The sequence below is a fragment of the Ursus maritimus genome, unplaced genomic scaffold (assembly GCF_017311325.1).
Source record: "Ursus maritimus isolate PB19 unplaced genomic scaffold, ASM1731132v1 scaffold_2, whole genome shotgun sequence".
Classification (NCBI taxonomy): Eukaryota; Metazoa; Chordata; class Mammalia; order Carnivora; family Ursidae; genus Ursus; species Ursus maritimus.
The window spans coordinates 40208364-40233090 of record NW_024424452.1 but is presented as its reverse complement, the minus strand read 5'-3'; the positions used below and the strand labels follow the sequence as shown (position 1 = coordinate 40233090).

The window sequence follows — 24727 nt, the reverse complement described above, 5'->3', positions numbered from 1 at the left end:
GGCGCCCACCGCACCCCCGTTACCCTGGCCCCTCGCAGCCCTGCCAGCCTCACCTGAAGCCTCAGCGGGTGACTGGAGCTCGGTGCGGGGGAGGGCGTTGATTTAGAAGCAGAGGTTTTTGACGCTCCAGGAACCCCGGGATGTTGGCGTGTGGGCTGGGCTCCGGGGCTGAGGTCCCCCACGGGCTCCGCAGGGGTCAGCTGAGCAGCCAGTGTGGGCTGTGGTGTTCTTGTCCCCGCTCCCCGGTGTCCGGCTGCGCAACCCTGGGGAGAAAATCAGCCTCCGCGAGCCTCGGCCTCCAGCCCATGAGTGGGGATGACAGGGCTTCACCCCCACCGTCACGGGGGCACGGTCTCACCGTAAAGGGAGGTCAGTGCCCGGCGCTACCATGTGTTTTCTCCCTGTGTGACCTGAAGACTGCAAACACTGACGTACTCACCAGGACCCAAAGGATGAGATGGAGCCCCGACCCCGGGCCCCTGCCACATCCGGGTCATGAAGCCTGGTGCCTGTGGCAGCCCTCTCCCCTCTGTGGGTCCTGCTTGTGTCCACCCCACTGTCCTCAGCAGCCCTCCATCTTCGGCTGTAGCCACGCAGGAGGCCGACAGGTGCCGGGTGTCCTGCTGGGTTCTGGGGTCCAACGCAGAAAGAGACCTGGGGCTCACGGGCTGGTTGGGGAAGGCGACCACGTTGTAAGGGACAGAAGCAGGAGCATGTGGCCTGGATCTGACCCCCAGCTTGAGGCTGGGTCTCCCGCTTGGCCTGTTCCCCCCCCCACTACCACCACATCTCTCCACGTCTGCCATCCGCCTGCGGCTGCCTCCTAGATGGCTCTGCTACTCCTGTTCCCCAGGAGAGCCTGGCCTCCGGAGAACACAGCACATCTGGGTTTGAATCCTGCCTCTGTCACTTCCAGCCTGCATGGCTTGGGGCGAGTTGCCTTCATTCTTCTCTTCTGTTTCCTTGGGGGTTCATCGTAACCCTATGTCTGGGGCAGCGTGGGGGTTAAATGGGGCGCCACTGCGGGCAGAGCGCGTGACGTGGTTTTCAGCCCTTGCTGACCACCAGCGGAGGGAGACATGGGTGCAGAGGAAGGCCCTGGACTGGGGTGGCTAGGCCTGGCTTCTGGCCTCAGTTTTGTCATCTGGAAAATGGGAGAAGTGAGGTGGTGGCTAAAACAGCTCCTCCAGGAGGGAGGCGAGGGCCAGATGGGGCCAGGGAGTGAGCGGGGGACGGTGGTCTGAGGTTTAGTCCCGGGGGCTGGGAGCGAAGCCTGCCAGGGCGTTGTGGCTAAGTGGGTTTTGTCACTCTCAGGAAGCAGCTGAGAGAGACAGGCCCTTCTGGCCGGCCTCCCTCCCTGCAGGCCAGCCTCCCTCCCTGCAGGCCGGCCCTTGGCTTTAGGCCTGTTCACTCCTGAGCTCTCCTAGCAGCAGGGATTTAATTACTATAATGTAAGTAGCCATGGCTTGAGGCCTTCTGGCGGAAGGGGAACAGATTTGTCTTCTCACTGGGAGAATAAAAATCGATGGGAAGGAGAGGAAATGTACCTTCCCCTGCAGTGCCCACGGTGGCTGCTGGGCAGCGTTCCTGGGGGCATGGAGAGGGGCCGTGTCCGATGCAAGGACCCTTGCTACTTGCTTTTGCCTTCCATGGCGTGACTCCGCCAGGCTGCCTCTGTTTCTCCGGTGATTCTGCTAACAGACCGGCCTACTAGGAGCACAAGCACCTACTGTGTGTCCGGCATGTCCTGAGAAACCCCAGCCGCGTGGGGAGCCCGGGCGGTCACTCTGACCGTTGTTGAATGTCTATTATGAGCCACATCGTTCGGGGCACCGCAGGGATCGTGGGAGAGACCACAGCGGCCTCCAGGAGCGTCCGTGATCGTGGGTAAAATGGACGTTGAACTGTGTGATGCGGTCACGCGCTCTGGGGAAGGTGTTAAATGCTATCAAGAGAATCGAAGCGCGGTGGGAAGTCAGGGGAGAATAGTGATCTGACTAAGCGCAGGCGAAGGCCTCCCCGGGGGTGACATTGGATGAAGGGTCGTCTGGAGGTAAGGAGGAGGAAGTGCGGCAGGGAAGGCCGGGTCGGGTGGGCGCCCGCTGCACAAACACAGGCCGCCCGGAGCCTCGCGCTGCCCAGGAGCCATGTGGATGTGGAAGTGAAGACAGATTAACCCAGGAGAGTAAAAATATTACCAGCTCAACATGTAATCCGTGGAAGGCATTACTGATAGTTTGCGCTCTGTTTTTCATACCGAGTCTTTGAAATCCAGTGTGTGCCTTACAGCTCCCGCCATCAGTGCAAATACCGGACCTGAGTCAGGGCTCAGAACTCACAGTGGAAGCGGCCGCCGCGTGTGCCCCAGCTGTTGCAGACACAGCTACACGCTTCCCAATAAATAAACAGACGGCCGATTTTTTAAAAAGATTTATTTATTTATTTTAGAGAGAGAAAGAATGCAAGCGGGCGAGGGGCAGAGAGACAGAATCCCAAGCAGACTCCCCACAGAGCTTGGAGTCTGAGGTCACGACCTGAGCCCAAACCAAGAGTCAGATGCTTAACCAACTGCCACCCATGCGCCCCCAACTATCAATTTTTAAGCGTGAATTATTGGAAATACATTTAAAAATCCTGTTGTGCTGGCCACGTGGCAGGGCCCGGTGGTCATGCGGCCGGTGTCCACTGTGTGGGACAGTGAGGTCTCAAGGCTGCGGGGGTCTGCGAGGCCGGCTCCCTGAGTGATGAGGGGCCCGGGGGTGTGTGGGGGGCATTGCAGGCTCTGTGGGGTGAGGGCCGGCTGGGTGAGTGCCATGGTGCCCAGTGGGCAGGGGCGGGGGGACAGTGAGACGTGGTTGGGTCCTTGGAATCCTGGGGAGGAGGTCATCCCTGGCAGACTGGATGTGGGGTATGGTGATGCTGGGGAGGTGGGGAGAAAGGGGGAGTCAGGAGGCCGCCAAGCAAGTGCAAGGATGGAGTTTCCGCTAACCAGTATGGAGACTGGGGGGGGGGAACAGTTTTGGGGGGAAGATGGGATTTGGGGTTAGACTGAGATTGAGGTGTGTTGGTGGGTAGCACGTGCCCCAGTGATGGTGGGAGGTCGGAGGACAGTGCCTGGGTGTGGGGGGATCTGCCTGGGCCCCTGCCCGTGAAGGATGGCTCCCCTCCCATTCCAGAGGACAGTTTGTGGCACCTTGGGCTACGTTTAAAAAAAGTTCATCTGAGTTCTCTGTGCCTTCAGGACCACCACACTCACTTCTTGGAGGCCCCTGGAGGTTGCCAGGTCTTTCTGGGTCAGAGCCACGTTTCAAGGTCGTGTTTTCCTGCTCTAGGCCGACCCCAGAACAGTTTGATGACACAAAAGGGTCACACATGGTTGGAAGCTCCACCAGCATGGCTGGGAGGCCTGAGTTTATGAGCAGTCACCGGGACAGTGCACAGCTCTGCAGACCCGCACCTGTGGGTTTCCAGCACGCCCGCTCCCGGTCTCGGGCCAGGAGGAGGGAGAGGCAGCACGAGCTCCTCGGGGCCGCCCTGCCCCACGCTCACCGGCTGTGCAGCCGAGTGTCCAGGGCTCTGGGGGCCATGCAGGGAGCTGCCACAGCTGGCCCCTCACAGCTGGGAGGGGACTCGGGAAAGGGGCCGAGAGTGACTCTTCAGGCCTTCTCCGTCGTCTGCCGATGCTGGGACCTGGGCCTGGAGCGCAAGCACTCTGTTCCGGCTGCCCAGGCCTGCAGGGCACAGGCCTTTGGACCTGGGACCAGATCCGGACCCTGACCCTTATTGGCTGGGGGACTTTGGTGACTTGCTGTTTGAGCCCGTGTGCCCACCTGGTGAAAGGGGTGGTGGTCCCCACCTTGCAGCTTCACAAAACGGTGTTAATGCAGGGCCTCAGCCCCTCGACCAGATGCCTGGTAAGTGCTGGCTCTTGGCACCTATGTGTGCCCTTGCTCCTTCCTGGGCCGCCTGTTCTGTCCCGATGGAGGGGGTGAAGCAGAGGATGCCATATGAACTGGAGCAAGAACGGGGGAGAGCAAACAGTGCCCCCCCCCCCGACACCTGGGACCCAACTCTGTGCCTCTAGGTCAGGGCTTCTCACCTGGGGCAAGTCTGCTCCCCGGGGACACTTAGCCATGTCTGTCGATGTCTTTGGTTGTCACAAGTAGGAGAGGGATGTTGCTGGGGTGGGGGCGGGGGTGCTGGTAAGCAGCCTGTGGCACACCAGCGTTCCCACGACAAGAATCACTTGGCCCCAAAAGTCACCCAGGTTGGGAGACCCTGCTTTGGGTGACTCACCCTCACAGGCTCTCAGGGTGAGTGAGAACAAGACACAGTGCGACACCCTAACCTGGCTCCCCCACTTTGCTCACGGGCAGCCCTTGTTGCCATGGGCTCCGGGCCAGGAGTGGGAGGCCTGGGTCAAGACCGGACTCAGCAGGGCGTTTCCTGGTTCCTGGTGTCTGTGTCTGCCTCCCTGCCGGTCGGATCTGGTCCGTCATCTGGACAGCTGTTGGCGCTGTCCTGGGGGCAGGGGGGCACGGGGATTGTTACCCCAGCCCTAAGGGGACTTCTGGGGAGGGGGAGCCCAGGACCCCTTCTGCCCCTGCCAGACCCACTTCATCCGGCCTCTTGTTTTGTATTTCGTTGTACAGGTGGAACTAGTCTCCATTTGGGAGAGATGGAATTTGCAGGAAAATGCAGGGCTATTATTTCTGTGCCGTGTGAGTGGGAGACAGAACTGGGTGAGCGGCAGATTTCCTGGCAGGGAGAGACAGCTGAGTGCGCCAGCCCGGGCATTGCTAGGATCCTTCTGGGGTGAGTGGGCCAGGGTTCCCCAGTGGCCGCCTCAGGAAGTCAGTGTTTGCTCTGAGCTCTGAGCCCTGGGGACTGACAGGACCCACAGGGGCGGAAGGGTCTATACCCATGTGCTGAGGGTCTCAGGACAGTCTCCTGGGCAGACTTCCACAGATGCCCCTTCTGTGCTGGGCACTGGCCTTGGAGTTGCTGGGGGGCACGGAGGTGGACCGTTCGTGGCTGGGGGTGGTCAGGCTGCCACGGCTCCCAGGACGAGGCAGCCTGTGGCAGGTGCAGCCTGTGTTGAGGGCGCATCTGTGAGTCTTCATGTCTAGAGGCTTCTCAGAGGAGGTGAGGGGTGCGCTGGGCTGTGAAGGACAGTGAGGCTTGGTGAGGCCAAGGGGAAGAGCCTTCCAAGCTGAAGGGACCGTCTGGCCGAGGCCCAGCATTGGACAGTGCCAGGTGTTCTCAGGGAGAAACGGAGGAGACAGGCTTTCCTGGAAGTGTTGGGAACAAAAGATTGGAAAGGGCCGTGGAAGCGGATCACGGGGGCCTTGCCAGGCAGGGCAGGAGTTGGCAGTTTGGTCTAAGGGCACAGAGTGTGGCGGGAGCATTTGAGCAATACGGTGGTGTGGTCCCGCCGCTGCAGGGGATGGGTTGTAGGAAGGTGGAAACAGGGAGGCTGGCTGGAAGGGTATTGCCACCGTTTGAGAGAAGTGAAGGGACACAAGATGCGGGGGCAGGTCATGTGTGGGGCTTGACATTTCTCCGCCCCAGGGAGCCAGGCTGTGTGTGAGGGTCGAGGCCAGGGCTGCGGGCTGATGCCCTCCCTGCTCTGCTCGAAGCCCGGCCCTTTCTTAGAGCACAGGGGTTGCGAGCCCCCCAATCTGCCTGCCCCAGGCTTGGGGCCTCTTGGGCCACTAGCCCCTCAGGAGGTGGGGCACGGCCTCTCCTGCTCGTTCGCGGAGCCTGGGCAGAGTCACGGCAGGCGGCGTGTTCACACGCTCTGTGCTGGCGAGCTGCCGGTCCCCCAAGAGCTGTGTGCGTGTGTGAGCTGGGGTACGGCGCTTACCCACAGGGTGGTTGTGTGAGGGCGTTAGATAAGAGCACAGCTGTGCTGTTCTTCACTCAACAAACGGCCGCTATGTCTCACGGATAAGAGGTGGCGACTGCCCGAGACGGGGCCCGTGGGGCAGGATCGTGTTGCCTTTAAAAGACACGGAGATTGGGGAAGTGGTCGAGATCCTGAGTTTTGCCTTGGATGTGTCAGCTTTGGGGGGCTCGGGGATCCCAGGAGGATGCCCTGCTGGGGTCTTCTCCTTGTGTGGTTGATGCGATGGACCCTGACTAGGTCCCCCATGAGCCCAGTGTGGTGCCCAGAGAGAGGTCAGCATGGCCAGCCTGGCCTTGGCCCAGAGGTTGGCTCAGCTCCGGCTCCAGAGGGGCAAGGGCCCTGGGTTTGGGGTCGATGACCTGGTATCTATCGGGATGACCTGGGCAGAAGCCTGGGTTCTCCGAAGGGCAGCGTCTCCCACACAGCAGGGACGGTTGTCAGGCAGATGCCGTGAGGTGAGGGATGTGGGTCCCCCCACAGCACCGGGCACAGGGGCTCTGGGCGGGTGTCTGCCCAGGAATGAGGGGAGGCTGGGGTGGGGGGCAGGGGGCGGGTGGTCGGCAGGGCAACCCCAGGGCACAGGATGGGCTCTGCCTGCCGTTACCAGGATGGCGTCAACCTTGCCGTCTGCCTCGGTGTGTGTGGGCGGTGGGGAGGGCGGGGCTGGGTCTGGGGGCCACTGTGGAGCCTGCCTCACGGCACCGCGACGGATCTAGATGGGTAGACGGCACCAGGGACGGACAGAGCCTTCGTTCACACGCAGCGCTCCTGGTTCACACGGAGCACTCCTGGCGTAAGTCCAGCAGGCTGCTGGCAGAGTCGCCCTGAGGGCAGAGTCGCCCCAAGGGTGGTCTGGGGGGCACCGGGGCCCAGCAGGGAGAGGCGGAGCTTCCGGGAGAGGGCAGTGCTGAGGGGCTGCGGCCACCTCCGGGCCTAGGGGCGTCAGGGGCGGGCAGGGGCGCAGTCCGCTGGGGGGGGGGGCAGACACGAGGGGACGCTGTCTGCGGAGAGTATAGAAAAATAAATACAGTGGAGTAAAAGCCAGTCTGCGTTTTATTATTACCCACAGCGGCTCTTCTGTACAAGGTCAATAACAAAACCCTCTCGGGCGGAGGGGAGGTCCTCGACCCGGATACTAGCGCGACTTCCGTACTATCGGGAGGGGACCTCCGGCGAGTGGCAGGGCCAGCAGAGCTGATGCCGAGTGAGCCTTCGGGACTGCGGCCCCTGGGGTCTGGGGCCCGGAGACCCCCCGCAGGAAAGAGGGCAGAGGGCAGGGAAGGGGGAGGCATGCAGGCTGCAGAGGCCTTGCCAGGCCCTTTGGAGGTGGGCGGGAAGAGGGCGTGTGTGCCCCCACCGAAGATTCCAGAAGGAAAGCCCCCGCCAGGGACTGGCAGGCTGCCCCTTGCCCCCAGGAGGGGCGGCGGGAGAAGGGCTGGATTCACGGTTCTCCACCTTGCGGAACAAGGGTGGGCGTGAGGAGTGACATGAGCGCTCTCGGAGTTTTGTTGCCGTGATTTAAACGGGGCTGTGGCAGGGCCCATGGGGAAGGGTTGTGGGAGCGTCTGTCTCTAGACTGGAAAGCCTCAGTGGCCCGGACGAGGTGGGGACAGTGTCCCTGGGACTGGCTGAGGCCCAGGGCCCCAGGACGGTGTGCTCGGCCTCTTTCCTGCCCGAGCCCTTGGAGGGCTCCAGAGGACAGCAAGGTCGGGTCCGCTTTGGAGCCCGACACCTTCCTCCTGCTGTAGCTGAAGCAGACAGCTGCTAGTGAGGACGGGCCTCTGCGCACCGTGTGGGGCCCTGCAGGGAGGACAGCGGGGAGCTCGGGGGCCGGGGCGGGGGCAGTCCCTCTTCTGGATCTGCCCCCGGGGCAGGTGCCTCTGGTCCCATTTGGAGCCCCCGGGGAACCAGGGGTGGGCCGACGAGGGGCTGTTGGAGGCTTTTGGCTGAGGGCCGGGCCACGCTGAGCCCTCACGGCAGGCCACATGGCACATGGCAGTGTGGGCGGGATGTGCTGCGGGAATGGCAGACAGGGTTTACCCAGCAGCGGGTCAATTCTGAACAGAAGGGCGGTGTTGGGAAGGGTTCTGAGGGGCGGTGTGAGCCTGATGGCGAGAGTGCTGGGGCTGGTTTGTGATGTCTGTCCTGGGCAGGCTGGAGGACGGACAGGACGTCTGCGCACCCAGCCCCGACTCTAGAGCAGTGGGAAGGGTGCGGGGCCATGTCTGTTCTTCAGCGAGCAGCTGCAGCGGCCCTGGGCCCCGGTTTCCTGATCTCTAGAACGACGGTGAAGATGTCACCCTTGCGACATGACAGGCTTCCCGTGCGGACCAAGGGAGAGGGCGGAGTGAGAGCACTTAGCAGAAGGCCGGGGGCCTTCTCGTGGCTCAGTCACCCAGGGACCCCAAACGCCCTGAGAGCAGTCCCGTCTGCAGTCTGCCTTCTCTGTCCCCCAGGGCCCGGAGTGCTCTCCCACTGTGGCCGAGGTGGCCCATGACCCCAGGGAAGTCTCGTGGGTCCTGTCACCCCCCTCTCTCCCACTTAACGTTCGGGGACTCTCTCTGTGTTGAATGAGGAAAGGACAGGAGATCCCTCCTCTTGAGTCTTACTCTCCATTAAAGATTGCAAATGGCCTCATAAACTCTAGAAGCCTGATGAGAGCACATTAGTTTAATAACGCATGACTGATGCGAATCTGTGCAGTCCCTTGATTTTCATCCTGGGGGGCCTGGAGGGCCGTGGGGAGGGAGCGCCTGTTCTCTCCGGCGGGCCCTTGCCCCCTCCCCGCTGGCCTGCTGTCCGTCCCCCTGTCTGCGGCCAGGCGCTGGCCCCCCGCCACCCCTCCTGCCCGGAGCGCTTTCCCCGGGAGTCCCCAGGGCCACTGCGTTGCTGGCGTCTCTCATCAGAGGAACGTAGCCTTTCCTCAGCGTCAAGGGGCGTGTGGCCGAGAGCCCTGCGAGGACTCCCTGGCTGCCCTCTGGCCATCTCTGGGCAGTGCTTTCGAGGGTCTCTGCATCTGGCTGCGAGGCGGCCCCACCTCCCGCACGTCCCCCTGCCTCCCTGACCCTCGCCCATCTCCGGACTTCAGACGTGGTGAGGGCTGAGGTGGGGAGATGGGCACATGAGGTCGGGCGCCTGGAGGTGGGGGAAGCCTCTCTGGACTGGGCAGCTTCTTGCTCCGGACGGGGGGCGGGCGTCCGCATGGAGGCTGCAGGGGTGAGCCCAGCCGGGCAGTGGGCATCCCGCCCCTGTCAGGGCTGCAGACGGGCTGGTGTTCAGCTCAGCGCCTCATGCAGAGCGGGGGCCGCACTCCGAACGCCAGAGCTCAGCCTGGGCGTGGGGAACGTGGACACGACATGAAACTCACAGCTGTCGTTTACTGACCACCCCCCCACCCCGCCCCGTGGCAGGCCCTGCGCTGAGCCACTCCACACATGCACCTCACTTAATGTTCACGGCGCTTGGGGAAGCCAGTGCTTGGATGCCCCACCGTATAGACCAGTGAATGCAGGCTTGGTCCTCCTGCGGTTGAGTGACTGCGGGCTGAAGCCAGACCTCCTGCCTCTGCTGACACCAGCCCTGACCCTTCCCTGAGGGTCTTAGGGTAGCAGCGGTGAGAGCAGATGGTGGGCGTGGTGCAGCGTGATGGGTGCAAGGAGGGAGGTGTGCCAGGAACAGTCGCAAGGGGAATTAATTATGGAAGGGCCAGGAAGGCTCATGGAGGGGTGGTCCTGAACAGCCCCGTGGAAGCCAGGTTCCGTGTGGCTTCTGGGAGGAAGCCAGGGCAGGCAGCAGGTCAGCGGTTGGGGCAGGGGGCGGGGGCTTGCAGGCTGACCCCAGATGTCAGCACATCCTGCCCCACTCCAGGGGTGGTACTGGGTCGGGTGGACCCCAGGACTGCCACCCCAGTCCTGCTCCGGGGGTTGTGGTTGGGGCGGGCAGGCGGGGCAGGTGTGGGATGTGACCCCAGGGGCTCGTCTCCTCGGCCCCCTCCTCAGTTCCTCCCCAGCCTGGCCAGTCCCCCTGAGGCTGGGGGTCTGTGGGTGCCCTGACTGTGTGTGGCCTCTGTTGGCCTGCGGGGGGCCGTGGGTGTTCCTATGCCCACAACTGCTCAGACCCTAGAATGGGGGATCTGAGGTTCAGAGAGGGGAGCTGACTTGCCCCGAGGCACACAGCCTGTGAAGGAGCAGACCAACCGTGGGTTTCTGGTCTGAGCCCTCCCGGGCCCCTCCCTCACTTGCCCCTTCCCTGGCCTCCTCTGCAACAGAGTGAGTGACTCCGTGGGCTCACCCACATACACCTTGGAGCGTTTCCCTCGCACCCCGCCGTGCTCTCGGGATCTCGGAGGAGGAAGGGGCAGACCCAGCGCTGCCTCCAGGGTCCTTGTCCTGGGGGTGCTTGGATGGGTGGGAGGCCGAGTGGGGCACAGCTCCTGGCAGATCAGAAAGACTTTCTGCAGGAGTTTGGAGTTCGGGGGGCCTCATGCTGGATTCACAGCGGTGTGGGCAGAATGCTGACACCCTGGCTCCTGTGCCGTGTGACTTTGGGCAAGTTCTCAGCTGCTCTGAGGATCGATTTCCTTAGCAATTGGGGGTCACGGTGACACGAACCTCGGTGGTTCCCAAACTTTGCCCCATTTTGGAATCACCTGGGGGTCTCCACCCTGCATGTGCCCAGCGTCCAGCCCCCCCCCCCCATGGTCTTGGCCCAGGTGCCACCTGGTGTCATGGTTTTTGGAAACTCCCCAGGGGACACTAACGATCTGCAAAGTCTGGAGCTGCAATCAGGGGTCTGTGGGGTTAAAGGAGGTGATGCAGACCCTGGGAGGACCCAGCAGAGGGAGGTGATTGTTTTGTCATTCCTCTCCTTGCTCCACTTAATGTGGGGTCTGGAGGGTGGGGAAGGGCTTGCCCATCTGTCTGTGGCCCATCTTTACTCAAAAAGCCCCCTTAACCCTGGGGTCACTTAGGCAGGGTGGCTCCTGGTGGCTTTGGGGACCGGAGCACTGGACCCCACGAGGCCTCGGGGAGGCAGAAGCCCGAGGTGCTGGCCTGCGGTATACGGGCCTGGAGTTGGTGCCCGATCGGGGGATCCGGGCAGGTTGTCGGTGGGGACGCGGTGGGGGGAGGGGCATGGGCGGAGGCGTGAGGGACTCCAGACCCCTGGGTGGTCCCCGGAAGCTGTGGTGTGCTGGGCTGACCTGAAGGAGAAGGGGTCATGGTCTTTCTCCCTCAGGCGGTTGCTCCTTGCTCTTTTTCCTTAGAATGACGGAGACTGAATTTAGCAGACAGGGGCCAGGAGGGGAAGTGAGAAGGGGGTCCTTGGTCTCGTACCCAGCTCCAGCTCCAGCTCCAGGGAGGGGGCTGTGGAGCATTTTGTGAGCCACAGACCACGTTTCCACTTTCTGCTCCATCCACAGATCCTACCCTCGCAAATGCCTTTGATTTCCGTTGCTTTTCACCTCCCGCCCCCAAACACAGTGAATCTTTGAATAGCACAGTCCCTTTGGATCTCTGACCGATCGGTCACCAAATCCGACCCCAAGTGTACTCAGAATAGACGCTTTTAATAAAATATATTACCTTTAAGCCGGGGTAAACCTGTGGAATTTGTGCATTTCTTTTAGAGCGTCTCCACAAATTTTACGATATTGAAATTGCCACCCAGTGACCTTTTGGGAAATACTAGATAAATTACAAGACACAAATAGATAAACCAAACAGGGAAGTCCTGTTTCTAGTGCTGCTCCTGCCCGATTTCTCAGGCTGAGTCTAGAAACCCCTGACTCCCCGAGCGCCCCCGCCAGCCTCCCGGCGGGAGCAGGTATCCGCTCTGGACTCAGCTCCCCACACCGCGCCCCGTGCGTTCACCTCTGCTCTCCATCAGCCAAAACTAGTCCCTTGGTGACAGGGTCCCCAGAAATGCTCCCAGGGGCCAGAACTGCTTTGGAAAGACGCAGGTGCTCTGCTGTGGGTCTGCCCCGGGCACATGGCGGGGACCCCTCGGTCGTGGCAGGTGACAGCTGAGCCTGGCTGAGCCCAGTGGCCGTTGTGTGGAACGTTCTTGGGGTCTGGGCCGGGCCTTGGTCGCCCGCGTGGGCATCTTCTTCACCCGCAGGTCAGGTGCTGGTCCTCCTGCTCCGTGGGCACCTGCCTCCCTACCCGTTGGCGATGGTGGGCGATGCCCAGCAGGTGTACTCTCCTGTTCATACTTGGAGTGGGGAAAACAGAATTTCGAAGGGAAATGGTCCCTCAAACCAAGTCTGCGAGCCCTGAGGGGCCTTCCGGGGACTCACGGCTCCTTTCCGTCATGGGAGCTGCTTGCTCCTCTGGGAGCCGGACATGCGGAGTGGGAATGGGTGGGGGTGGTGGGCACGACGTCACTGGCTGCCCGAGGGCAGCTAATTGCAGTTCCCTCGTGGGCGGGCCGCAGCCACGTGTGGACGGCTCATTTCACGAGTAAGCGAGGCCAGCCCGGCCGCTGTGCTGTCACCGTTCTGTGACCTGCCCCTCCATTGGCTGGAGGCATTGCCCACGCCTGCCGGGCCCCGCTGCGGTTTTCCCTGCACAGGCACCGCCTCCCTTCCCCCTTGGTTGTGGCCGGACACCCGCACCCTCACGCTCGGGGAGGGAGGAGAGGAGAAAGAAAATTGGGGCTTAGACAGTATCCTGAGGCTGCTGGCCCTTCTGTAGGTGGAGAAGCTCCATGAGGAATGGGAAGAGCCCCTTCCCGTGCTGCCCCAGGGGCCACTCACGTCTTCATTTGATAATTAATTCAACAGACACTCCTGGGGTTTTTCTCACATACCAGGCACTGTGCCGGGTGCTGGGGGTGCAGAGACACCGAGAGGTGACCGAGAGCTGGTTCCTGTGCTCCCAGAGCTCGCAGCAGGGAAACAGGTGCTCTCCCGGGGGCCGTGGGGAGTCACAGGCCCACAGCGGGGTCTTGAAGGTCGCCTGGGGAACGTGTCGGGCCAGGAGGGGAAGGTCAGTGGTGTGAGTGAGGCTGGGGAGGTGAGCAGGACCCCAGTCATGCAGGTGCCTTGCTTGGGGGCCCAGCTTTATCCTGCGGGCCCTGGAGACACAGAGGGATTTAGGTAGACGGGAGGCACAATTTGTGTTCAGGAGTGCAGGGGTTGGGGTCTCGAGCTCGCATCCAGATGTGGGCCCAGCAGCTGGGTGACTTTGGCCAAGTCCTGGCGTGTGAGACGGGCATCCTCCAGCACTGACACAGCCCATCCACCTCTGGCCACCTGACCCATGTCTCCTGGCTGTCCCCCCTCACGCACAGCTGGTGGCAGCTGGAGGGAACAGGGTGAGTTCCCCAGGAAGAATGCGCCCTCCTGACCCCCGTGGCTCACACCACCTGGCCCTTTCCAGCCCTGCAGGAACGCCCACCTGGCTCCCCACCGCCTGGGGCCCAGCTGGGTTTCTTCAGTGAGACCATTCGTTCTACGGGTCGCCCCAGCCCCCTGGCCCCAGGTGACACCAGCAGCTGACTTGGGGTGGCTGCCCAGCACCTTGCTGACGGCGTGGAGATGGCTGTGGGTGGAAGGACAGGCTCTCCTCCAGGAGTGTCATTCCTTCCATGGTCTTGGTGCCAGGTCCCAGAACTTCTCCAGGGCGAGGAGCCCGGGTGGGGGCTGCCTGGGATTCCTGTTTTCCTAGTCTATGCTCACAGCTGTTATGTTTAAAGGCTTAAACAATGTGTCTAAGCAAGTAAGTATCTGTTTAGTCTGTGGGATGGGGACAGTGACGGTGGCTCCGGCACCCCCTGCCCTTGCCAGTCCCGCGTGCACGGCCTGGACGGCTGGACCTGTAATGGGGTCGTTTGCCTCGCTCTTCCCTCCTGTCATTCATTCGTTGATCAAGTATTTATTGAGTACCAGGCAATGGGGACAGAGAAATCGGATCTGGACCCTGCACAGAGCAGCCCAGAGTCTGGGGTGACCACCCCTGGGAGCCCAGGGGCTGCAGGGTCTCAGGGGGCCCCGGCATGGAGTTTGGTTCAGACCTAGACCCGTGAGCTGACGATCGCCAACCCTGGTCTTGGGAAACAGGGACACAGCTGTGGGGCAAGATGGGGGAAAGGGGCACAGCAGAGGGGAGGCAGCACGTTATCCGACAGGCGCCCACAGCGTCCCCGGGCCCTGCTGCGGCTCACAGCCACAGCCGGCAAGGACCCCTCGGAGGGACAGGCCCCGTGGTGGCTCAGCTCCACCCTGGCAAGCTGGGCCAAGGACTGCTCATGTCCCTTGGTGCCTCGGTTTCCCACCTGTAAACTGAGGCTCTGGGCTGGAGGGGGATTGCGGCGATCTGCTCTGAACCAGTGTTCTGGGCCCAGAGCAGGACCCAGCTGATCTGGGGCGGGAGCTCCTCAAGAGGAAGTGTCCCCATCTCAACACCGAGAGACACCCAGAGGGGCTGTGGGCAGTCCGGCCATCTCCTCGCCAGCCACAGCCACCTGCTGGGCTCTCCCAGCTCAGCCCCGAACCAAGGGGCTCAGGGTCTCCATGTCTGTATATTTTTCTGGTGCGAACATACTCTTCTTGGAGTTTCTGTCTTTGCTTTTTCTTTCTGTCAGTAAGAAAGGCTCCAGGTCCAGGACGACTCTGCAAGGAAGCCCGCACGGACTGACTCCTCGTGCCCTGCCTCCCTGTGCCTTCAGGTGCTGTCCCACCTGCCTGGCGCTGGGCTGTCAGGCCGCTGAAGCCCGAGGAGCACATCCCCAAGGGCTCCCAGACAGCTCCCCCTCACGGGTCTGTAAAGAAAGCAATGTTTTGGCAACACGGTGTTAGAAGATTTGGGGTCCCGAGCTGTGTGACCCTGAGTAATTGTGCGAATACCCCACGTCTCAGTTTTCCCATCTATGAGATGGGAATGGCTCTCCCTATCTCCCAGAAATCAAATAGAAAACCAGGCCAAAAGCTCTGTAAACAGGAAAACCTTCGCTGAGATGCAGGACACAGTGATCCAGTAGCAAATACGTTCCGATTTTCGGCCCTCTCCATCACTGCAGCCTCCTGAGAAGTTCAGGTTGGCGAGGGAAGGCAGGCGAGGCCCGTGATTGTCCACGGCAGATGGAATAGCCAGAAGGGAATGCCGGAGAGTCGCTATGGATGCGGGTGCTGCAGCCCTGAGTCCACTAATGAGGCTTGATCTGGAAAATGATGCCTGTCCGCGAGCCTGGGGCAGGGACCGTGGCCGAGGGTCGGCTAACGGCAGCTTGAAATCCTGCTGTCCCACTGCTTGTGGTGGACGTGGAAGCTGGGAGGCATGGGCAGCCGGGCCCTCAGGCCTCCCAGACCCGACGGCAGATGCTCTGTATGTGGGGTGATGGTTCGTTTCTCTGTCCAGACGGGGAGACTTTGGGGAGTAGCGTGTTCATAATTACCGTTTGTATTAATAATTATGCCAGGCAGCAGGCATAAAGCGGCCCCCCTGGCCGCTGGGGGCATAGCCACCCCGTGCACAGACCCTGGGGTGTTCACTGCCTGGTCTGCCTCACAAGAACTCCGGAAGGAAGAAAGGGCTCTTCCTGTGTGTTGGTAGATGTTAAAGATGGGGTTGGAGCGGACCGGTCCAGCTGTGGGCTTCGGCCTGGCTTCCCCGTGGCCGGCCCCATGCAGAGGCGGCTGCCTGGCTGCCCAGGTGTCCGCGCCCGAGCCTGGAATCGGGAAGCTCCTCCACTTACCTTGGGATCTCACCAAATTGCGCAGCCTCTCTGTGCCTCAGTTTCCTTACTTGTCAAGCGGGGACAACAGCTCCTTGTTGTGAGGATTAGGTGAGATCCTGTGTGAAGATGGGTGGACTCAGGCTTTGACAGGTCATAGGTCCCGGGAAATCCTGTGGCGTTTGCACCCTCAGGCAGTCCCCAGAATCCGCGGGTCCTGTCTGGAGCAGCGCTGGTGTGAGCCCACTCCGGTGGCTGAGCTCCTGCCGTGAGGTCGGGGAGGTCAGGTTCTGCAGGAAGCAGATAAACGCCCGGAGGAATGGAGGTTCGAGACTCCCCCAGGTGCAGAGGGTCCTGTGTGAGGCGGGGCTGCGTCCAGGGACCCTCAGGCCGCGAGAGCCGTGAAGCTCTGCGCAGACAGGCGGCCCGGCCAGCCTCTTCTGGGCCCGCCGGGGCGCTTGCTCGGACACGGGAGGAGACGTGGCTCGTGGGGCGCCCACTGCTGGAACGGACGGCACCGCCAAGCCTAAGGTGGGCCACAGTTTGGTGCCGAGGCAGGGGGGGGCGCCAGGAGAGGCCCTGTGGCCTCTTCGCAGCCTGAGCTGGGTCTGCGTTACTCCCCTCAAGGTCGTCCCGCATTCGCGGGCAATCGGGGCCTGTGGCAACGGCTGGGAGGCCACTGAGCCGAGTTTTTGCACAGCAATCCTTCCATTGCTGGCCGGCGCCAGCGAGCCCACTGTTCATGCCAACTGGTTACCTTTCCAGACTGTTTCCTTTTATGTTTAAGTTCTTATATTTTTAAGCAAACACAAGACGGAGAAGCTACAGTACGTCAGGGTTGTTTCCCCCGATTTGCCCTGAGTGAGCCGCGGAAGAAAGAGCCACACCCCAGATCTTGGACAATGGCAGGGGGTCAGACGGTTCTAACGACAGGCCCAGCCCCCGGAAGACTCCGGGCAAGATTAGCACTTTCTGCTCCTGGTGTGTGGCCTGGAGCAGGACAGAAGGACAGAGCCCCTCTCGGGCTCATTTCCTTGCCCTGAAAGTGGGGGAGTGGGGCTAGGTGACCTCGAAGGCCCCTTCCAGCTCCGTCTGTGCACCCGTGGTGGGACGAGGCTGTGGGAAGGAGGGAGGTGGTGCCGTCCTTGGCACCCTGCTCCCGGCAGCCCAGCCCGGGTGTACGCGGGGAACACGGACAGGGCTCTTCCTTACCTGGGAGGCTCTGGTCGGCCTTCAGAGACACCGTGGAGCCGGCCCCGCCCTTGTTTTCTCACCATGTGGGATTCCTGGGCGTCAGGATTTGCAGTTGGCCCAAACATTGCCAGGCGCAGGGATGACTTTGCCCATGTGGGGATGGAAACGGGCTTGCCTCGGCACCAGGCTGGGCGTGGACAGAGAATCCCACCGTTCTCTGATGAGGCTGGGAGTACCGAGGCCCTGGTGTCACTTCTGCCCCAGTGACAGAGGCGGGGCTGGAAGCAGAAGAGGGAAGAGAATGGGAAGGAGGGGGGTGAGGGGCGGGGGTGGTCTGCAGGCCCACCTGGCATCCTCGGGACCAGCACGTGCTTCTCTGCCCCTCCGGAGATGCGAAGCAACGCTTTTATTTCAAGTCACGTGCTTCCGAGGGCAATCTTGCGATGCGTCCCAGGGCAGGTGGGGGGGGCCAGGCCCGGTGGGCTGGTTCGGTTCTAGCCGGGAACCCAGTGTGTGCACACACAGCCTCCTGCAGAGCAGTGATTTCCTGCTGTTTTATTGGCTTGGGGGCCAGATGGGCTTTAATAAGAGCCCGTAAAGCTACTTCAAAGCCGGCCATCCAGAAAGCACGGTTATTTGTTTCAAACATTCTAGAATGCTTCAGAAGGTGGGGCCTTCTGCCAGCTGGAAGAAAGGTGGGAGCACGGCCTTGGTGAGGGGAGCAGTGCTGTTTGTTCACGGTGACAGGAAACTGAGCGGTCTTCCCCAGGGCTCTGCCACACCGGGGGGCGAAGAAAGGTTGCGTGGTTCTCTGTGACTTGGGACCCTGAGCCTCCAGGACAGATGCTCACAGGAGCCTCTGTCAGGTGTGGTCAGCACCTGCCGAAGACATGCATGGTGGCAGGTGTGCACCTGTCAGGGTGGGAGAAGGCTGCCGCAGCTCTGGCAGCACAGGAATGAGGCAGGTGCCCGAAGGCCCAGGGCGTGCCCCTTGCACAGGCCGGGGGGGAGGAAAGGTCATCGGGAGCAAAGTGTTTACTGGAGAAGGAGACACAGTGGCCGGGTGAGAAATTGAAAGTGATGTCCAGGACTGGGATCTGGGCTTATAGAGAACCCATAAATTCAGGGTTGTTTCATTTTCATAAACAGAGAAGACAAGGTAGGTGGGGTTGCCCAGCACCTGGGTTCTAAGCTCTGTTTTCGACCCGGGCTGGTGCTGGACAGGTGCTGAGCCAGCCTCACTGGGCCTCCATGTCCTCACACAGAGGAAGCATGTGCAGCTCGCTGAGCTCCAAGGATGCCTCTGGGGGTGGCGGTCTGTACCTTGGGGAGGGTCTCCGATCCAGCACGGCGCCGGCGTCTCCGATACTGCAGTCAAAGTGAGGCTTCAGTCACATTGGTTTGTTTAGCTTTACTGGGAGCAGAACACCCAAGCAGGGAGAATCCAGGTCTTTGAGAAAGTCAGAGCCTTCCAAAGTAGTGATGGGTGGCCTTGGTAGAAAGCGAGTTCCCCGTCCCTGGAGGTAATCAAGCAGACGGAATGACCACATGTTCTTTAGATGGCTTCTGAGTGTTCTTTTCGCTCTAAGGTTCTGGGGCTGCACACACTTACATGTGTGTTTGCCTGTTTGGCAGTGTCTCCTGAAGGCCGTGGTGGTGGCCCCAGCTTTCTGGAATTTTCTGGTGCCCCTGGAGCAGCAGGTGCCATCCCTGGCCTGCACAGTAGAATCACTGGAGTATTTAAAATGCCAGTGCCCGGGCCTCACCTGGACTGGTGCCAAGGTCCCTCAGTGTTAGAGGGGGCTGGGCTGGCAGTGCCTGGCGGGCTCCCCTCCGGCCCCCGCCCTGCCTGACGGGGTTGGGAGATAACCCCCCCGGTCTCATTCCGCCTTGGTGTAGCGCTCAGGTCGGAGGCTGTCTGGATTGACCCTTCCGTCCACTCCCCAGCAAACATTTGTAAAGTGCTCCCCTGATTCTGGAAAAGTCCTCAGTGCGCGAACTTTCGGCTCCCTGACCTCCTCGTTGCGTAGCTGTACCTGGCACACGGCAGGCGCGTCACAAACGTTCGATGGGATCGCGCGGAACCTTTGCCAGTGTTGTAAGTGGGGCAGGAAAGTATAGACAGGCATGTGGGAGCGCACACTAGGTCAGCTCCCTCTGCTCAGACCTCGCAGAGGAGGCCGTCTCCTCATTGGAATTATGTTTGTGGCCTGCGGGTGACCCATCCGACTTGGTATTTTGGTGCCATCGTCTCCCAAATGACCTTTTTTCTTTCCTTGGGGCGTCGAGCAGAGGAGAACCAGGGCCTGGGGTGGGTCATTTCCTCCTAATTGATGTCCTGGCCGTCGTGCCGGCTTCACTAAGCATCACGTGGTCCCTCCGCTCAGACCCGAATGTCCTTGTTATTAACTGCCTGGTGTCCCGGACATCAGGCTCTGTCTCTTCTGGGAATGGCCAGGCCACCGAGAAATGCCCTGGCCAACTCGACTGGATGGGTTTTATTTTGGGACCGCTGGCTTGCTTCAGTGTGCGCCTTCCCGCCTGCCCTCCCCACACCAGGCCCGGCCTGAGGCTGCTCCTGGTCTTCCGTGCCCGAAGCCGACGGGGCCTCGGGGGTGACATGACGGGGGCCTCGTCAGGGGGAAGGCGAGACAGGGGATCGGTCCCACTGGGGAGGCTGGGCCTGGAAGGTCCACGTGCTGAGACTCCGGCTCCCCCGGGGGGCCCCCTGCCTCCTCCTCGCTCAGGGGCGGTGGGCAAGTGCATGAGCGTCCCTGGGCCCCGGGGTTGCTCAGAGGGTCCGGGGCAGTGACCACAGCGCCCGGCCGTGTCACGCACACTCTGCGCTTCTAGCTCCCGTGTCTGCAAAGTCAGGAGGGGAGTGTCCACGTGCTTCCCACGTCTCAGAAATGCGCCACCTTTGTTCCGAGAGTCAGCTTCCGCTAGTGTTTATTGACCTACCAGGTGCCTGACGACACCCTACACACGGGGCTGTGGCGGTGGACGAAGGGAAACCCCTGTCCTTCTGGGGCGTCCACACTGGCACTCAGGCCAGCACACCTCAGTGGGCAAATCAGGCTCCCGTGGCAGAAGGAGCCGTGCAGACGGCGATGCGGGAGGGTCCGCTCACGAAGGGCGTGGGGCCCAGGCGGGCTGGCGGGCGCTCGGTGCGGAGGCCACCCTGCATCACATCCAGGCGGGGAGCCGAGCCCCCAGCTCGGATGCTGGTATCACCCAGGGTCTAAGGACAGAGCGAGAAGCTGTCTTCCCACGGGCACAGGTCCTGGCCCCGCTCCTGCCCCCATCAGCCGGCTCACGGTGTCCCTGCCGGCATCTGGGCCAGAGGGAAGGTTGGCCGGCTTAGCCTCAGCTCTGTGCTCCCTGAGAATATGCCTTGGGCACCCCAGACTCCGTGTGAGAGCCAGATTCTCTGGGGAGAAGGTGCTGTCTGCGCTCCTCACCTCACATTCAGGACGTGGGGTTGGGGCACCTCGTCTGGTCCTCGTCATGCCCTGGTCACTGAAAGGACCACCTGTAGGCTTCTCTATAACCGGGCTTCTTGCCCATTTCTGACCATCCCAGCCCAGCTTCTCCAGGCCCTGCCCACCTGCCCCTTCCTCTGCCTGGTGGGGTTCAGGCTTAGCAGGTGGGGGTGGAGGAGGTGGGACATGCCTGGCATTTTACGAGTACCCGGCACAGGGTCTGGCCGTGGCTGAGCGCTCAGGAAATATTTACAGGGAGAATGGGGGAGTGGATGAGCACCTGGCCTGCCGCAGACAGCCAAAGGTGCTTTTCTGAAATGTGGGAGCAGCTTTGTAAATTGCCAGAACCTTAAAAAGCTGATTTGGGAGGTGCATTGGGCAGCCCTGACTGAGGACCAGCTGGGGCACCAGGTGGGCGGTGGGCGGTGGGCCTGGGCCCGGGCTGAGGCAGGAGCCCCGCGGCGATGGGCGAGAGAGTGGACAGGGGTGGGGGAGCCAGGGAGGGGCAGAGGCGTGGCGCAGGTTCAGAGAGCCTTGCCCAGGAAGGGGCTTCCCTCACGGTCCAGGGCTGGGTCCGACGTGCGCAGTGTTCGAGCAAGAGTGTCTAACTGGGACAACCCTGCCAGAGCCAGAGGATTACGCTGATGCTGAATGTCAGTCAAGGGCGGGGCCTCGCTGTGAGACTGAAGGGAAGGTTGACCTGATCGGACAGAAAACATTTCTAAAACTGTGATTTCCCAGATCGAATGCACAGCATGCAGGTGTTCGTTCAGCAAAAGCAGACCTCAGATGACGTCTTCTCTTCCCCCTCGGGGTCCCGAACAGTGACTGGAACCACAAATGGACCACAGTTGTAGGAGCGCGTGTGCACACACACTTGGGGGCACGCTCCTCCTTGCTTAAGCTTGTATTTGTCCCCATGGGACGCTGCTTTCCGGTTATTTTCAAATGTCCCGAACAGTCACGCACACTCAGGACTTCAGCGTCTGTGGGAAGACGTACGGTAATCGTTACAATCCTGTCCTGTCCTTGGAAGCTACGAGGCTGGCACAGAAGCCGGGGACACACTCACCCACACTCCACACAGCCTCGGGGCAGGACGGGCTGGCACAGGACAGGCAGAGTGGTTCTGAGAGTCCTCGCTGCAGAAACTGGAGGTTGAGGGGCGTGACCGGAGGGCAGACAGGGGTGCCCGTGCATGGGCGGGGCACGGGATCCGAGGGCACAGATCGGGAGTGCATCCTGGCTTCTTGAATCCTGCCTCACCACATTGGGTAGCTTCCCAGCCTCTCTGTTCCGTCCTCTAAACGTGGATCGATGAGGCCCTGGCGTGGTAGGCCCCTCCGTAGTGCTATAGGCCAGCCCGACGTCATCGGCGAGAGGTCCAGGTGTGTGAAGGGCTCGCCGGTGGGTGGGGGTCCCTTGCAGGAATGCAGCACGCCTTCCCACCCTGCTAGGAATCCCCTCTGCGGCCCAGGTGGATGGCTGAGGCCAGCCTCCGCGAGGACGGCCGAACCGTCTCAGTCGGCGGGGGGGGGGAGGCAGAATGGTATGGAGCAAAATCTGGCATATAGCTAAACTCAGGGTTAGTTGTGCGACCTTGGAAAAGTCACTTCGTCTCTCTGACTCTCAGTTTCTTTATCAGGACAATGGAGGCATGGTGGCCTTGTCTGTAGGGGTAGGATGTGAGAAGCCTCGTCTGGCACCTGGTACACAGTCAGTGCTCAATAAATGTTAAGTAAAAGTGAAAGTCCTGTTAGTAAGTAATTTTCAGAAGCATTTGTCAAGTGCCTGTTGTACTGGCGCTCAGAGGTGGCATGGAGCAGAGCCGCGTTCCGGGGTCCGCGGGCTCTCCCTGGCTGGTGGTACGGCCGTGCGCAGCGGGTGGTGCCCTCTGTCGCTTTATATGGTGCAATGCGATATTGTCAGTCGTTTTCACGTTAAAAAAAAAAAAAAGTAAAACATTGAAAAATAATTGGGAAGACCACCTATGCAGCCTTGGTGTCTGGGTTTTTCACCAGATGCTGTGGGCCTTTCCTCTTCACATATCCTCTACAGAAACGGTTTTAAGTGGCTACCTAGTGGCCTGTCACTGGCTATTCTCAGAGTTATTTAACCGCTTGATAGTGTTGGGCATTTAGGTGTAAATGACTTAAAATGCCTCATCGGTGGGGATGTCTTTCCTAAGCATTCCTGTGTGTTAGGGTCACTGCTCTGTTGTTGAGCAGCTCTGACTTGCAGGGGAGAGGGCTGGCCGGGAGTCAGGACCCCCTCCCAGCCTCGCAGCCCTCTGGCCCCTCAGATGGGAGCCTGTGGGGCAGAGCGGGTGGCAGGTGCCCCGTGTGGGGTCTGGCTGCTAATTTGCTGGCTACCGTCACCCAAAGAACTGTATCAATTTCAAGCTTCATTGGAGTTGAGGCAGCAAAGACGGCAATTCAACATTTTTAACAAATAGAAAACATGTCTAGTCCAGCCAGACTTTGACATGTTTTCCAGCTATTAAAAATTGTTGATGGTTTATTTTTCATTGACACGTAGTAGAAAATGCCAGGAAGTCTGCAAAGAGCCAAGGGTCCCGCGGCTCCAGGGCAAAGCTCGTCTCCCCGCGGGGCTGGAGATGACCAGAACCAAGAAGCAGGTGGAAGGCGCCTCTTATGTAAAGGCTTTGAGTTTTGGAACAAAAGGAAGAGGCTCAAAGGAGGGGAGACAGCATCTGGCCCCTTTCCCTCCACCTCTTCCTCTAAAAATGATGGAAATAGACTTGGATTCTGATTTTAGTTCATTTCTGCCAAAAGAAATAAATTAGATGTTGAAATGTGCAGCCGATCCCAGGCCCTTCCTGGGGGGGGGGGTGATGCTCCCCAGATGCCCCCAGACCCCTCGGAGGGAGAAGTTAGGGTCGTTTCTGGCTCAGGAGTGGTGGGACCCGTCTCTGCTGATTCCTGTAGGGAGGTTTGTCTTGTCCTGAGACAGTCCAAGTTCAGGGCCTGCTGTGTTCAGCTGTCTGCAGGTCAGACCTCTAGGCTAGGCTGGTGTCTCCAGCACCCAGTCACGCTTTCACAGACGGGAAGCTTCCTGCGGGCTGCACCTGGGCTCTGTGCCCACGCGTGTGCGGAGCAAGCGGCCGCACGCTGCTCTTCGTGACGCTGTGGACCACGGAGGCTCCGTGAAAGCTGGCTTCGGTGTAGACCGCTGTCTGGGCAGGGTGAATGGAGACCTCCCTGCCCGTGCAGAAGCCGGATCGGAAGCTTCTGGCAGGCAGGGCGCCCTGTGAACGCCCTACATCTCTGCACGGTGTCGTGCATCTGCCGCGCTCCGCGGGAGAGGGGGCTGAAACTGTCAGGGAGGAAGGCAGGCAGGCAGGCAGGCAGGCACTAGTGCATTCGTTGTCCTCGGTCCCGGGCACCAGCCTGTGCCTGGCGCGAAGTGGGCCCCACCCGGTGCTTGTAGCAGATACCCGAATGTTGGATTGACAGACCCCAGGGAGAGGTTCCTTCTGTCTCAGCCTGCGGGGCTGGGGGCGGGGAGTGTGGAGCTGGGTCTCTGCAGGTCCGAGCCCTCCCCTGACTCCAGAGCTTGCCGTACTGGACACCACCACCCAACCCTGCAGACCTGAGCTGCTGTCACTCTGACTGTGAGAGCGTTTGGGCGGTGCAGCCACTCTCCTTCCATTGAGCCCCCCAGCCCTGCGGTAGGCTCCCCTTGACAATGCGTCACCTCCTACCTTGGAGTTACCTTCCATTACTGTCTCGAGCTGTCATTTGGATCAGCTTAAGTGGGTACGACCTTGGCTTTGGCTGTTTCTCGTTGCTGAGATGGCCTCAGGGCCTGAGGGCAGGGCTCTGGGCTTGAGTCAGAGACCTTGGCTTTGAACTCTGGCACCAGCCACTCACCCCCTGAGCCTCCCCGTGTAACGTCTGTGATTTGGGAGAGAGGCCAGGGGCGGTCATGAGGATGGAGGAGAGCAAACATGGGAACCCACCTTGCAGACTCTGAGGCGCTCTACGGGGGTCAGGGTGGTTATGGGCCCAGCTCGTGAGCACAGGGCTGCTGCTGGGACGCCAGCCTCTCCGGGGAGTGGGTGCTTGGAGGTGCTGCCTGGCTCATGGGCTCCCTCTGCTCAGGCTGTGTTCCCACCTTCCCTTGGGACCACAGTCGTCCCTACTTCCTGGCTTCCAGATGCCCAGCAGGGCACCGCGTCCCAGCCTGGAAGCCCTGACTGCAGCGGGTGCCGAGGGAGTAACGACGGTAGCCAGCCCTCCCCCTGCCAGGCGCTGGCCCACGGACTTTACATCTGCAAGGGCCTTTATTTTCCTGGCAGCCCTCGAGGCAGGTACTCATGTTACCCCCACTGGACACAAGAGACAGAGAGGTGGAGCGGGCAGCCTAAGGTCACACAGCCCGGAAGGGGCCCCATCCAGAGCTCGTGCTTCCTGGAGATTCTTGCCGCTGCCCTGAGGCTGCTGGAAGA

General features: G+C 61.1%; 1 protein-coding gene across 2 annotated transcripts in view; it reads left to right on the top strand.

Moving 5' to 3' along the window:
• The window catches only part of KCNN3 (potassium calcium-activated channel subfamily N member 3), a 132353-nt gene that overhangs the window by 10985 nt on the left and 96641 nt on the right, over window positions 1-24727 (top strand). The gene's annotated exons all lie outside the window — the stretch shown is intronic.